This window comes from Myxine glutinosa, chromosome 3 (assembly GCF_964187855.1).
Source record: "Myxine glutinosa chromosome 3, kmMyxGlut1.1, whole genome shotgun sequence".
Taxonomy (NCBI): domain Eukaryota; kingdom Metazoa; phylum Chordata; class Myxini; order Myxiniformes; family Myxinidae; genus Myxine; species Myxine glutinosa.
This window is the reverse complement of record NC_136263.1, coordinates 208,030,805-208,046,534: the sequence shown is the minus strand read 5'-3', so window position 1 is coordinate 208,046,534 and position 15,730 is coordinate 208,030,805. Positions and strand designations below refer to the sequence as shown.

Genomic DNA, 15,730 nt, shown 5'->3' with positions numbered 1-15,730 from the left:
TGGGGAGGGATGCGAGATATTGTTTGGAGTTATCCTGACCCTAGAATGAATGAATAATGTCAGTTATCCTGACCCTAGGGGAAAGTATATTTAGCCGAATGCAGGTTGGTGCTGGCAAAGATGTATGGTGCGGGCTGTGCATGATTGTAATGACTGTGATGTCATCCATGCTGGTGTTACTATCCTACACGCCACGCCATGCCTCCCATGCATGTTATCCTTATCTATTAATAAATGTCTTGTACACTGTCCGAGTTCGACCAGGTGCTTATAAAACCCACGACAGATACATATGTAGAAAATTTTGTTTTGTAATCTGACCAAAGATGGCCGACTGGCGGCCTTTAACTCCGTACAACAAAATTGCTAAAACCACGAGGGTCATGACATTTCACTACTTTTTATTCTTGTTAAGTAATTTAATTGAGAGAAATGGAGGCATTGTGAAAAAGTTTTTTTTTGTGAAAAAATATATAAAATCCAATGTAATGCTGATAAATGTAAACTAAATCCAATGTAAACTTTTGATAAATACTGTTGCAGTTTTGGGAAACCACTAAGAAGTAATGACAACCACCATACATGTCCCTTATAAGAGTTATTTCATAGCAGAACATTATCTTAGTCCCTTCCCCTTGTATGGGTTAGTATGTCGTTATGTGTTGGGGAGGGAAAGACAGGCCCTCCACTCATAAGGGGAAGCCAGGCAGATGCACAAATATTACATCCACAGATATTGTTCAAAGTCTTGAAGGACAGAAGACAGGCCAAAGGTCTCAAGGGTGGATGCCAGCAACAACATTTTGTGGACAGGGAACTTTTCAAATTCACCAGTTAAAAGTCCCTTTTGGAGGGCTTGTGGGGGCAGGGTGACACAAAGGGCCACGAATCAACACCAGAGGAAATTTGGAGAGGGCTTGTGGGGCAGGGGAAGCGAAACTCCACCAACAACCCCAACCTCACCAGGGCCTGACAAAAAGGCCTTGCACACTTGATTATCTCTCTTGGCCGGACCCTTTTTCAGGCCTCTGCACATGCCTGTATGACGCTTTGTGCTGACAAAAAGGCCTTGTACACTTCATTCTCTCTCACGTAGCCAGACCCTCTCTCAGGCCTCTACACGTGCCTGCTCTCTGCCTGTCGGTTTCACTCTGCACATGCCTGCAAGATTCTAGCTCTTGGCCTATTCCATTCTAACCCTAACTCTCTCTCTCTCTGCTCCTTCTCGCTGCACATGCACACAACACTCCCTCTCAGGCCTTAGCACGTGTACTTGATTAATCTCTCTCGGCTCCCTCTCAGTGCGCGTGTTCATCGGACGCTCTGAACTCTGCACGTGTGCACGACTTGGACTCTCTCTGCACATGCCTGCTTGCCTGCCCATGTTCGTGCTGGGATTCCCTGACCATGTTGGTGCTGGGACTGCCTGCCTGTGTTCGAGCTGGTGACTGCCTCTTCGTGCTCGTGCTGGGGATTGCCTTTGCCTCTTCGTGCTTGTGCTGGGGGTAGCCATCTTGCTGGCATGGTGCTCGTTGGTGACGACACTTGCAGTGGACAAAACAAGGTCCTGGTAACATTGTAACCATTTTGCTGACAGGATCTCAACGTTTGTTTTCCCCTTTATTCCCTTTCCCCCATCCCTTCCCCTCCTCCCGCCCCCCCCCCCCCCCAAGCCTGGTGTTGGCTTAGCGGTTAGGGTGCCGGGTTGGGATCCTAGGATCCTGGGTTCGAATCTTGGTTGATTGCTGAATTAACACCAGGGGGGTTGACTCAGCCTGTCATCCTTCCGAGGTCGGCAAATTGAGTACCAGTTCACTGGTAATTCCCTGTGTGTCGCAAGAGGCGACTAACAGCGTCGGCGGCAGGAAGGGCTTTCGGCCATAAAACATTGCTTCAAAAAGTGGACCACGGTGCCCAGAAAAGGCCAACCTCTGCTCTGCAGGGGGAAATGGCCTCCAAAGGCAGTTCCCCTCCCCTTCCGCCCCCCTCCTCCCACGCCACATGAATGTGTGCTGGTCGTCCTTGTTTGCCATTGTCCGCGACAGTAACGATACAAACATATCCATTGCAAAGAAAAGTTAGCACATTTATTCAATGACAATGTAAAGTACATATCATTATTCAGTCTCACTTAATTGTTTTGTAAATTTTGTAACATTTTGGAACAAAACTGCAGCCAAGAAATGCAAACGCTATCGCAATGATTGCAAACATTTCAGTTATAATTGTATGTTTTCCTTGTGTGCTTATATAAGCGGGAATGAAAGCGACCACAACCATTAAGAAAAACAGCATGTTGTACGTTATAAACTTTCCCTCATTTAAAGATGAATCCTTGGTCTGAGCCTTTGAAGCAAGGCCAAGGCACAATATTGCCAAAACAATCAAGTAGGTCAAAGAACAAAAAGCCCAAAGAGGTGCAGTCAAAGTACATTCAATAATAATTGTCCCCAAACGGGCAGTTGTGTTGTAGTTTACCCTTGGATCACTTACAAGAGCCCAGAGTAAAGAAAACACCACTTGTGGGGTAAAACAAAATACCACAACATATTTCTGTTTCAATAACTTGACTGCATTTGGGAAATTGTTGAGTGGAGAAACTGAAAAGAAGTTTTAAGGAATTATTTTTCATGATTGAGTAACTTAACGATAATATTGTGCACCAATGTAAACTTTGTAGGAGAAGAGCTTTGTTGATTAAGGAATAGTTATGTTTATGCAAAAACCGAAATAGTGCAAAAAGCAAGACATACATTGAAGTGTAAATCACTCAAAATATCAAGCAACAACAACCCAGCCACATCAAGCAATAAGTTGTGGACATAAAATGATACAATGCATCGAGAGGAAAATTTAAAGAATAAAACAGCTATTTTTCCTTCATTAATCAGATAATGCAACTCTGAGGTGAAGCTGGAATTGTGACAGTTATTTGTTTGATGCAATAGACAATGTCAGTGACTCGTAATATTCCAAGTATTAATTTAATGTTGAATCAGTTATTGATTTGTCTGTGTGTGTAAGGTTTGGTAACACCAACACGGCAAATTCCTTTTTTGAAAACAGATTTTGCTTCGCATTGAAATTGCTTATACAGTCACGTGAAAAAGTAAGTACACCCCATGTAAAGTTTTGACTTTTTCAACATATTTCAACATACAGCTATTTGATCTTCATTTCAACAATATTGATAGATAAAGGTGATATAATATAATAAACGTCATGAAACATTTACATTTTGTAGTCCATTGTATAATTTAAATAAACAGAAATGCAAATTTCACATGTGGAAAAAGTAAGTACACCCCTACATTTATCACTGCTTCAAATACCTAAAATTAGAATCAGGTGCACCAGCTCAGGTGCAAATAATTAGAACATCGTTAGAGAGGATCTTGGAGCAACCTGTCTTATTTAAACCTCAGACATTTGGTTTAGTTTGCTCTTTGTTGTTGAAGTGTGCGGCGTCACCATGCCTAGATCAAAAGAGCTCTGAGGCCTTCAAAAAGAAGGTTATAGATGCCTACGAGTCTGGGAAGGGATTTAAAAAGATCTCCAAACAATTTGAAATCAATCATTCGACTGTCCGGAAGATCATCTACAAGTGGAGAAGATTCCAAACAACTGCCAACTTGTTCAGGCCAGGCCGCCCCAACAAGTTCAGCCCAAGAGCAGACCGCAAGATGCTGAAAGAAGTCTCTAAGAACCCCAGAATGTCATCACGGGGCCTACAGGTAGCTCGTGCCACTGTTGATGTCAAAGTGTACGAGTCTGCCATTAGAAAGAGCCTGCACAAATTTGATCTACATGGGAGGTGTGCCAGGAGGAAACCTTTGCTGTCCAGAAAGAACATCAGAGCAAGACTAAAGTTTGCCAATGAACACCGAGGCAAAGACCAGCACTTCTGGAACAATGTGTTCTGGACAGATGAGTCAAAGGTAGAGCTATTTGGCCACAGTACCAGAAGACATGTTTGGCGAAAACCAAAGACAGCATTTGACCACAAGAACCTGATACCAACTGTAAAGCATGGTGTTGGAAATATTATGGTTTGGGGCAGCTTTGCTGCATCAGGGCCTGGGCAGCTCACCATCAAAGAATCCACTACGAATCCTTCATTGTACCAGAGGGTGCCTGAAGATAATGTGAGGCCATCTGTCGGAAAGTTGAAGCTCAACCGAAGGTGGACCTTGCAACATGACAATGACCCTAAACATACCAGTAAATCCACCAAGGAATGGCTGAAATTGAAAGAAATGGAGGGTTCTGGAATGGCGAAGTCAAAGCCCGGATCTAAGTCCCTTCGAGATGTTGTGGGGGATTTGAAACGAGCTGTGCATGCAAGAAACCCCTCACACATTGCACAGCTGAAAGAATTCTGCATGGAGGAGTGGGCAAAAATTTCTCCCAGTCGATGTCAGAGACAGGTAGACAGTTATAAGAAACGCCTACTTTAGGCTGTTTCTGCCAAAGGGGGCAATACCACCTATTAGAGCCAAGGGTGTACTTTCTTTTTCCACATGTGAAATTTGCATTTATGTTTATTTAAATTATACAATGGACTACAAAATGTAAATGTTTCATGATATTTGTTATATTATATCACCTTTATCTTTCAATATTGTTGAAATGAAGATCAAAAGGCTGTATGTTGAAATATGTTGAAAAAGTCAAAACTTCACATGGGGTGTACTTACTTTTTCACGTGGCTGTATTTGTATATCAGGGGGATAGGATCAAGAATTGTACTTGTCGATTTATGACGTCATACTGAAGGAACGTATTGACATAGCTGTTTGTTAGACTGTTCCTGAGTTTTGTGATTTTGACTATGATTGTGTGCCAGTTTTGATAACTTTTGCGATTTCCTTATTCTTCTCCTCATTATTGTTGCAGATGCCATTCAGTACTTTTGTGGTGATTCGAGCCTACTGAAAGGTTTTACTCATCTACTTCTGCTTCAATTTAATCAACACAAAACTCACTATGGATCGGCTACTCAGACAGGAATGTCGAGATACAGTTCCAAACTCATGCTCGGCTGCTAAGGAATATGTAATACTCTGGTTCAAGACATCTTTTTTTGGGGGGGATACAAGATCGAGGCTCGTGTAAGAGCTAACATTAATCACAAAAAAACCAGACACATAAAACATATAATAAAGGGAGCGGGAGACAAGATGGGGAGAGAGAGGGAAGCACACAAGTACAACAGTAGAGAGCAGGGACATCGGGAGATCTGTGGGAGGGAGAGGGCTTGGGGGGAGGAGGCGTGGGAAGGGGTTGGGGGTGGGAGAGGTAAAAAAAAAACACATGGACACTGCTAGGACTTCCAGGAAAGAAGTCGTTATTTCATAAAAGTGCATCTGGGGTGAATTAACAGGGGTAGAAGAGATCAAGGTTTTGGATGGGGGAAGATAAGAGATGGTGGTGAACAGCTGTTTTAAAGACCTGGAGGGAAGAGTGGTATGAAGAGAGTGAGCGAGTTTGTTCCAGAGGCGGGAGAAAAGGGGAATGAAAGTGTGAAGGTGAATAGAGTCTTGATTTTGGCAATTTAACATAATAGGTTTGCTGGCAGATCTTGTGCGACCTGTATGAGTATTTGGGGGACAGAGCACAGAGAGAGCTGGGGGAGCAAAGCCGGAGAGGAGTCGGTAGAAGACAGAAAGACCACCAACCTGCCTGCGGTGAGTGAGTGAAAGGCCCTCAAAGTTAGCTTCATCGCGGGAGATTCCAATGATTCTAAAAGCTTTGGTTTCAACAGCGTGGAGCCGAGCTAGGTGTGAGGCAGGAGCACCGGCCCAGAGGGGGGAACAGTATTCCATTGAGTTGTGGATGAAAGCCTTGTATGTGGTGAGGGGAGGGAGCGGTGTGATGGGGAGGGTGGGGTAAGAGAGTGAAGGGAGAGAGAGAGTGGGAATGAGTGACGGGAGGGAGGTTGGGAATGAGTGTCGGGGTGGGGGTGCTCTAAAAATAATTAAATATTGTTGTCTGTAAATGTAATAACTCTTTATTGCATACATGTACAATCATCAATATTTGTTGCTCTGACCAATGAATATGTAATGCATATTATTCAATTCATGTGCCTCATTCTATAAAATATATAAAGGGAAAAGGAATAAGATGTCGTGATATTTCTCACATGTCAGAATTGCTTGTGTAAGTTTACTCACAGTCAAAATGTAGCTGGCCACAGGTGCTGTATGTGTGTATGTGACTACGGAAGTGGGGGGGGGGGGGGGCGGAGGATTTTATTGTGATATTTAGGATAATGAATTTGAGAGACAAAGTAAAAGCGGGAGAGTTTTTTGAACAGAATATGCAGTCCAGGGGCGACAGCCTGAGAGTGAAGAAGAGGAAAGTTATGACTGTGCTAATACGAGGGTCTTTCAGTCGATGAGTAGTTAATAAATTGAGTGGTCTCCCTGGAAGGGTAATGGAAGCAGAAAGAGTAGATAAGTTTAAATTGGTATTACATAATTGTCGATGCTCCATGGATACAGGGGTGCATAAACATTCTGCATTTTCATAATGCCTGTGGTGTGTGCATATCAATGTTTTTTTTTTCTGAAAATGCATCAGAAGGAGATAAAAACACACTTTTCATGTCCAGTGCACCGAAAATCAACAATGTAGATTATACCTTGAGGAACAATGAACCCTTTTGTGGATTTTGCCAACATGCAGATTATCGCAAGTGACAACAATATACATGGACACGTTTCCCGTAAGCTACACAAGTTGTCTGTTGGTTTGCCAATAAAAGCTAATGTACTGCAAAAACATCCTCCCAAGGCAACAAGAAGAAGGAGATTCACTTCAAAACTTTCAGCTTTCTCCAGATGGAGTTCCCGTTGGGTGGACATCATCACCATAACCGCAGTAACCAACACCATTCCAATGAGTAACATTACCAACATAGTGATCGACAACGGGTCAGAAAAAGCCAGAAATTCTTCAGTCATGATAATACAATCATCACCATGTGCAGTTGACCAAAGGTATTTGGGGCAGTGGAAGCATTCCTGAGAATCTGAAGTCAAAACAACAACAAATAACATTTTATGAAGTGCATTGTTTATATTGACATTTTTGCCATAATCCATTGATTTTGAAGACCCGTAAGCGGCTCAAACATTAGGCAATTAAATGCTTTTGAAGCATTAGGGGTGAGATTGGGAGGCAGGGCGTCACAATGATTCTCAGCACTGTGATACTCACCCTCAGGGGCAAGCGACATTGATTGCTTTCAGAGAAAGAGTATAATTAAAAAATAAAATAAAAGCAAATCCAGCTGAAAAACAATTCTCCTGCTTCACATTACCAGGTGATTGAACCCATTATATCTTAAGTGCATTTTAATATGTTAACTGGAACAGTCTTGCAATCAATCCAGATATTGTCGGAAGACGATCTATATTTAGACAGAAAAATCTGTCCACATTTAATATGAAAAACTCTGTCTACATTTAATCTAAAAACTCGACATTTAATATTAAATACTCTGTCTACATTTAATATGACATACTCTGTCTGCATTTAAGGCCGAAAAAAATATATTGCTGGTGTCTGGTCAGAACAAAGTTCCAGAATTGATGCGGCGATGCGGTTTTTTTTTTCTGTTTTTTTTGAAAAGCATGGATTGCACATAGAGAGGTGTTTTTTGTGTCCTCATGCCTTGCGGTCCTCCTCATCTGCCGTGGCGCCATCCAGAGAGAAATTAAAGCCAGCCAATAATAATAATAATAATAATAAAGGAGTCTTATATAGCCCCATCAAGCAGAGTTAACGACCCTCGTGGCACTTTACATTATCATGTGAACGCACATACACCGCACACACATATACAAACATACACACACACAGACACACCTTCACTCTTTTGCCTATTCCTCTCCCTCCCCATTCAAAACCCACAGATGTGTACTCCCCCTCCTCCTCCCCTCCCTCCCCCGCACACGTACACAGACATACTCTCGATCTCCGTCCCACCTCAAACCAAAGGGAAAACAGGACTCAGACTTTGAAAGACTTGTGAAACAGATCGGTTTTGAGGGAGGTTTTAAAGGCAGGAAGACAGTCAACATGTCGAACAGAGGAAGGCAAGTCATTCCAGAGCAGAGGTGCAGCAAAGGAAAAGGATTTCTCACCAAACAACTTGGTGCTGGTGTGCGGCGGCTCTAAGGTCATGGAGTCGTCGCTTGAACGAAGCCGTCGCCGAGGTACATAGTGAGTGAGCAAATCGGAGAGATGGTGAGGTCCCGCTCCACACAATGATTTATAACATAGTGTGCAAATTTTGTATTGCACACGAGCAGAGACAGGCAACCATTGTAAAGATTCAAGGAGCTCAGCCAGTGAAAGGATTCAAAAGGCCTACCAGTCCAATGGGACTTGTAGGCCTTTTTGTAAATAATGAACACAAGCTTAAGGTATTTTAAAATGTATTTATTCTGAAAATCATTAAGTTCTTCAAGCATATTATAGACTGCCATTTCGTTCTCGAGATCGCCTCGCCGTACCGTCAAACATTCCAATGCATCGATCGCGTCAACACTGCGCATGCACAAGTGGTCTAACAGGCCGATGGTCTCCCACGATCTCTTCTCCCAGTCCATCAGATTATCACAGACACTTACAACTTCCTGACAAACGAGATAGGATCGAGGCCTAACTAACGAGACCACCTGCAGCTCTCTAGGCCTTCTGGTTGCTTCACACGAACCCGACAAAGAACGTCTTCGTTTCAATAAATGACAATATCCAGCCGAATGGATTCATGACGGCAAGGCACACAAAAATACTCATATCTTTGGAACGGCTGGTTGGTTTTGGACAAACTAAACGGAGTTTTGTAGGGGAGAACCGTGCGCGAACGCCGATAACAATGGCGACCCTCACAGTATTTCCCGAGATAGCGCGCCGGCCCGGCAACAACAGGCGCGCGCTATTGTGGGCACCATTGGAAGAAAAAAAATGTGATGTGCAGGGTCAAAATCGATGTGCGCGCTGACCAGAGACCCGGAAATATATTTTTTTTTCGGCCTAATATGAAATGCTCTGTCTACATTTAATATTTAAAACTCTGTCTATGTCTAATATGACAAACTTTGTCTACATTTAATATAAAAAACTCTATCTACATTTAATATGAAAAACTATATCTGCATTTAATGTGAAATACTATATCTACATGTAATATAAAAACTGTCTACATTAAATATGAGAAACTCTATCTGCATTTAATATGAAAAACTACATCTACATTTAATATGAAAAACTCTGTCTACATTTAATATGAAAAACTCTGTCTTCATTTAATATGAAAAACTATATCTGCATTTAATGTGAAATACTCTATCTACATTTAATATTAAAATCTCTGTCTACATTTAATATTAAAAACTCTATCTGCATTTAATGTGAAATACTCTATCTACATTTAATTTGAAAAACTCTGTCTACATTTAATATGAAAAACTATATCTGCATTTAATATGAAAAACTATATCTGCATTTAATGTGAAATACTCTATCTACATGTAATATAAAAACTGTCTACATTAAATATGAGAAACACTATCTGCATTTAATATGAAAAACTACATCTACATTTAATATGAAAAACTCTGTCTTCATTTAATATGACAAACTATATCTGCATTTAATGTGAAATACTCTATCTACATTTAATATTAAAAACTCTGTCTACATTTAATATTAAAAACTCTCTCTGCATTTAATGTGAAATACTCTATCTACATGTAATATAAAAACTGTTTACATGAAATATGAGAAACTCCATCGACATTTAATATGAAAAACTACATCTACATTTAATGTGAAAAACTCTGTCTACATTTAATTTGAAAAACTCTGTCTACATTTAATATGAAAAACAACATCTGCATTTAAAATGAAAAACTCTGTCTGCATTTAATATGAAAAACAACATCTGCATTTAATATGAAAAACTCTGTCTACATTTAATATGAAAAACTATGTCTACATTTAATATGAAAAACTATATCTGCATTTAATATGAAAAACTATATCTGCATTTAATATGAAAAACTCTATCTGCAATTCATGTGAAAAACTCTGTCTTCATTTAATATGAAAAACTATATCTGCATTTAATATGAAAAACTACATCCACATTTAATGTAAAAAACTATATCTGCATTTAATATGAAAAACTATATCTACATTTAATATGAAAAACTCTGTCTGCATTTAATATGAAAAACTCTGTCTACATTTAATATGAAAAAACTCTGTCTACATCTAATATGAAAAACTCTATCTGCATTTAATATGAAAAACTATATCTGCATTTAATATGAAAAACTATATCTACATTTAATATGAAAAACTCTGTCTACATTTAATATGAAAAACTCTGTCTTCATTTAATATGAAAAACTATATCTGCATTTAATATGAAAAACTATATCTGCATTTAATATGAAAAACTATATCTGCATTTAATATGAAAAACTATATCTACATTTAATATGAAAAACTCTGTCTGCATTTAATATGAAAAACTCTGTCTACATTTAATATGAAAAAACTCTGTCTGCATCTAATATGAAAAACTCTATCTGCATTTAATATGAAAAACTATATCTGCATTTAATATGAAAAACGATATCTGCATTTAATATGAAAAACAAAATCTGCATTTAATATGAAAAACTATATCTGCATTTAATGTGAAATACTCTATCTGCATGTAATATAAAAACTGTCTGCATTAAATATGAGAAACTCTATCTTCATTTAATGTGAAAAACTATATCTGCATTTTATATGAAAAACTATCTACATTTAATATGAAAAAATTATCTGCATTTAATATGAAAAACTCTGTCTGCATTTAATATGAAAAACTCTGTCTGCATTTAACATGAAATACTCTGTCTACATTTAATATGAAAAACTATATCTGCATTTAATGTGAAATACTCTACATGTAATATAAAAACTGTCTCCATTAAATATGAGAAACTCTATCTACATTTAATATGAAAAACTACATCTACATTTAATGTGAAAAACAATGTCTGCATTTAATATGAAAAACTATATCTACATTTAATATGAAAAACTCTGTCTACATTTTGTTGAAAAACTGTCTGCATTTAACATGAAAAACACTGTCTTCATTTAATATGAAAAACTATATCTGCATTTCATGTGAAATACTCTATCTACATTTAATGTGAAAAACTCCATCGACATTTAATATTAAAAACTCGGTCTACATTTAATATTAAAAACTCTATCTGCATTTAATGTGAAATACTCTATCTACATGTTATGTAAAAACTATTTACATTAAATATGAGAAACTATCTACATTTAATATGAAAAACTACATCTACATTTAATGTGAAAAACGATATCTGCATTTAATGTGAAATACTCTATCGACATTTAATGTGAAAAACTATATCTGCAGATAATGTGAAATACTCCATCTACATTTAATGTGAAAAACTCTATCTACATTTAATATTAAAAACTCTATCTGCATTTCATGTGAAATACTCTATCTACATGTAATATAAAAACTGTTGACATAAAATATGAGAAACTCTATCTACATTTAATATGAAAAACTACATCTGCATTTAATGTGAAAAACTCTATTTACATTTAATATTAAAAACTCTGTCGGCATTTTATTTTATTTTTTTTATTTTTTTTTGTATACTGAATCGAGGCGTGAAAGAGCTAACATTTACTTCACAAACAAATCAACCAGACAAACAAAATATATAAAAAGAGGGAGCGGAAGACAAGATGGGGAGAGAAGAGGAAGCACACAAACACAACATTTGAGAGCAGGGAGATGTGTGGAAGGGAGATGGCTTGGGGAGAGGAGGCGTGGGAAGGGGGCGGGGGGGGGGGGGGGGGAGGGAGAAGTATAAAACACAAGGACACCAAGGACTTCCAGGACAGAAGTTGGTATTTCAAAAAAGTGGAATTGGGGTGAAATTAGCGGGGGTAGAAAAGATCAAGGTTTTGGATGGGGGAAGATAAGAGATGGTGGTGAACAGCTGTTTTAAAGACATGGAGGGTGGAGTGGGATTGAAGAGAGTGAGGGAGTTTGTTCCAGAGGCAGGAGAAAAGAGGAATGAAGGAGTGAAGGTGAGCAGAGAGTCTTGATTATGGCAGTTTAACCATAAGAGGGTTGCAGGCAGATCTTGTGCGACCTGTAGGAATATTTGCGGGACAGAGCCCAGGGAGAGCTGTGGGGGCAAGGCCAGATAGGAGTCGGTAGAAGACGGAAAGACCACCGACCTGCCTGCGGTGAGTGAGTGAGAGGCCCTTGGAGTTAGCTTCATCGCGGGAGATTCCAATGATTCTGAACTTGAAATTTGAATTTGAATTTGGAAAACTCTGTGTACATTTAATTTGAAAAACTCTGTCTACATTTAATATGAAAAACGATATCTGCATTTAATATGAAAAACTCTATCTACATTTAATATGAAAAACTCTATCTACATTTAATATGAAAAACTATATCTGCATTTAATATGAAAAACTCTGTCTCCATTTAATATGAAAAACTATATCTGCATTTAATATGAAAAACTCTATCTACATTTAATATGAAAAACTCTATCTACATTTAATATGAAAAACTCTGTCTGCATCTCATATGAAAAACTCCATCGGCATTTAATATGAAAAACTCTATCTACATTTAATATGAAAAATTGTCTACATTTAATATGAAAAACTCTATCTACATTTAAAATGAAAAACACTATCTACATTTAATATGAAAAACTATATCTGCAGTTTATGTGAAATGCTCTATCTGCATTTAATGTGAAAAACTCTATCTACATTTAATATTAAAAACTCTATCTGCATTTAATGTGAAATACTCTATCTACATGTAATATAAAAACTGTCGACATTAAATATGAGAAACACTATCTGCATTTAATATGAAAAACTACATCTACATTTAATATGAAAAACTCTGTCTACATTTAAAATGAAAAACTCTGTCTTCATTTAAAATGAAAAACTCTGTCTTCATTTAATATGAAAAACTATATCTGCATTTAATGTGAAATACTCTATCTACATTTAATATTAAAAACTCTGTCTACATTTAATATTAAAAACTCTATCTGCATTTAATATGAAAAACTCTGTCTTCATTTAATATGAAAAACTATATCTGCATTTAATGTGAAATACTCTATCTCCATTTAATATTAAAAAATCTGTCTACATTTAATATGAAAAACTATATCTGCATTTAATATGAAAAACTCTGTCTACATTTAATATGAAAAACTGTCTACATTTAATATGAAAAACTATATATGCATTTAATATGAAAAACTCTGTCTACATTTAATATGAAAAACTCGATCTACATTTAATCTAAAAACTGTCTACATTTAATATTAAACACTTTATCTACATTTAATTTGAAAAACTCTGTCTGCATCTAATATGAAAAACTCCATCTGCATCTAATGTGAAAAACTCTGTCTGCATCTCATATGAAAAACTCCATCGGCATTTAATATGAAATACTCTGTCTACATTTAAAATGAAAAACTCTGTCTTCATTTAAAATGAAAAACTCTGTCTTCATTTAATATGAAAAACTATATCTGCATTTAATGTGAAATACTCTATCTACATTTAATATTAAAAACTCTGTCTACATTTAATATTAAAAACTCTATCTGCATTTAATATGAAAAACTCTATCTACATTTAATATTAAAAAATCTGTCTACATTTAATATGAAAAACTATATCTGCATTTAATATGAAAAACTCTGTCTACATTTAATATGAAAAACTCTATCTACATTTAATATGAAAAACTATATCTGCATTTAATATGAAAAACTCTATCTACATTTAATATGAAAAACTCTGTCTGCATTTAATATGAAAAAACTCTGTCTACATCTAATATGAAAAACTATATGTGCATTTAATATGAAAAACTCTGCCTGCATTTAATATGAAAAACTATATCTGCATTTAATATGAAAAACTATATCTGCATTTAATATGAAAAACTCCGTCTACATTTAATATGAAATACTCTGTCTACATTTAATATGAAAAACTCTGTCCACATTTAATATGAAAAACTATATCTGCATTTTATATGAAAAACTCTGCCTGCATTTAATATGAAAAACTATATCTGCATTTAATATGAAAAACTATATCTGCATTTAATATGAAAAACTCCGTCTACATTTAATATGAAATACTCTGTCTACATTTAATATGAAAAACTCTGTCCACATTTAATATGAAAAACTATATCTGCATTTTATATGAAAAACTACATCTGCATTTAATATGAAAAACTATATCTGCATTTAATATGAAAAACTCTGTCTGCATTTAACATGAAATACTCTGTCTACATTTAATATGAAAAACTATATCTGCATTTAATGTGAAATACTCTATCTACATGTAATATAAAAACTGTCTACATTAAATATGAGAAACTCTATCTACATTTAATATGAAAAACTACATCTACATTTAATGTGAAAAACAATGTCTGCATTTAATATGAAAAACTATATCTACATTTAATATGAAAAACTCTGTCTACATTTTGTATGAAAAACTCTGTCTGCATTTAACATGAAAAACTCTGTCTTCATTTAATATGAAAAACAATATCTGCATTTAATGTGAAATACTCTATCTACATTTAATGTGAAAAACTCCATCTACATTTAATATTAAAAACTCGGTCTACATTTAATATTAAAAACTCCATCTGCATTTAATGTGAAATACTCTATCTACATGTTATGTAAAAACTATTTACATTAAATATGAGAAACTCTATCTACATTTAATATGAAAAACTACATCTACATTTAATGTGAAAAACGATATCTACATTTAATGTGAAAAACTATATCTGCAGTTAATGTGAAAAACTCCATCTGCATCTAATGTGAAAAACTCTGTCTGCATCTCATATGAAAAACTCCATCGGCATTTAATATGAAATACTCTGTCTACATTTAAAATGAAAAACTCTGTCTTCATTTAAAATGAAAAACTCTGTCTTCATTTAATATGAAAAACTATATCTGCATTTAATGTGAAATACTCTATCTACATTTAATATTAAAAACTCTGTCTACATTTAATATTAAAAACTCTATCTGCATTTAATATGAAAAACTCTATCTACATTTAATATTAAAAAATCTGTCTACATTTAATATGAAAAACTATATCTGCATTTAATATGAAAAACTCTGTCTACATTTAATATGAAAAACTCTATCTACATTTAATATGAAAAACTATATCTGCATTTAATATGAAAAACTCTATCTACATTTAATATGAAAAACTCTGTCTGCATTTAATATGAAAAAACTCTGTCTACATCTAATATGAAAAACTATATGTGCATTTAATATGAAAAACTCTGCCTGCATTTAATATGAAAAACTATATCTGCATTTAATATGAAAAACTATATCTGCATTTAATATGAAAAACTCCGTCTACATTTAATATGAAATACTCTGTCTACATTTAATATGAAAAACTCTGTCCACATTTAATATGAAAAACTATATCTGCATTTTATATGAAAAACTCTGCCTGCATTTAATATGAAAAACTATATCTGCATTTAATATGAAAAACTATATCTGCATTTAATATGAAAAACTCCGTC

The 15,730-nt window shown here is 35.9% G+C and overlaps 1 protein-coding gene across 1 annotated transcript in view; it reads right to left on the bottom strand.

The window, feature by feature from the left end:
* Positions 1–5,717: 5,717 nt before the first annotated feature.
* LOC137423892 (extracellular calcium-sensing receptor-like) overlaps positions 5,718–15,730 on the bottom strand; it is an 82,281-nt gene continuing 72,268 nt past the window's right edge. Inside the window, exon 7 of the mRNA XM_078773671.1 lies at positions 5,718–7,036. The gene's annotated coding sequence lies outside the window, so the exon portion shown is untranslated. The remainder of the gene's footprint in view (positions 7,037–15,730) is intronic.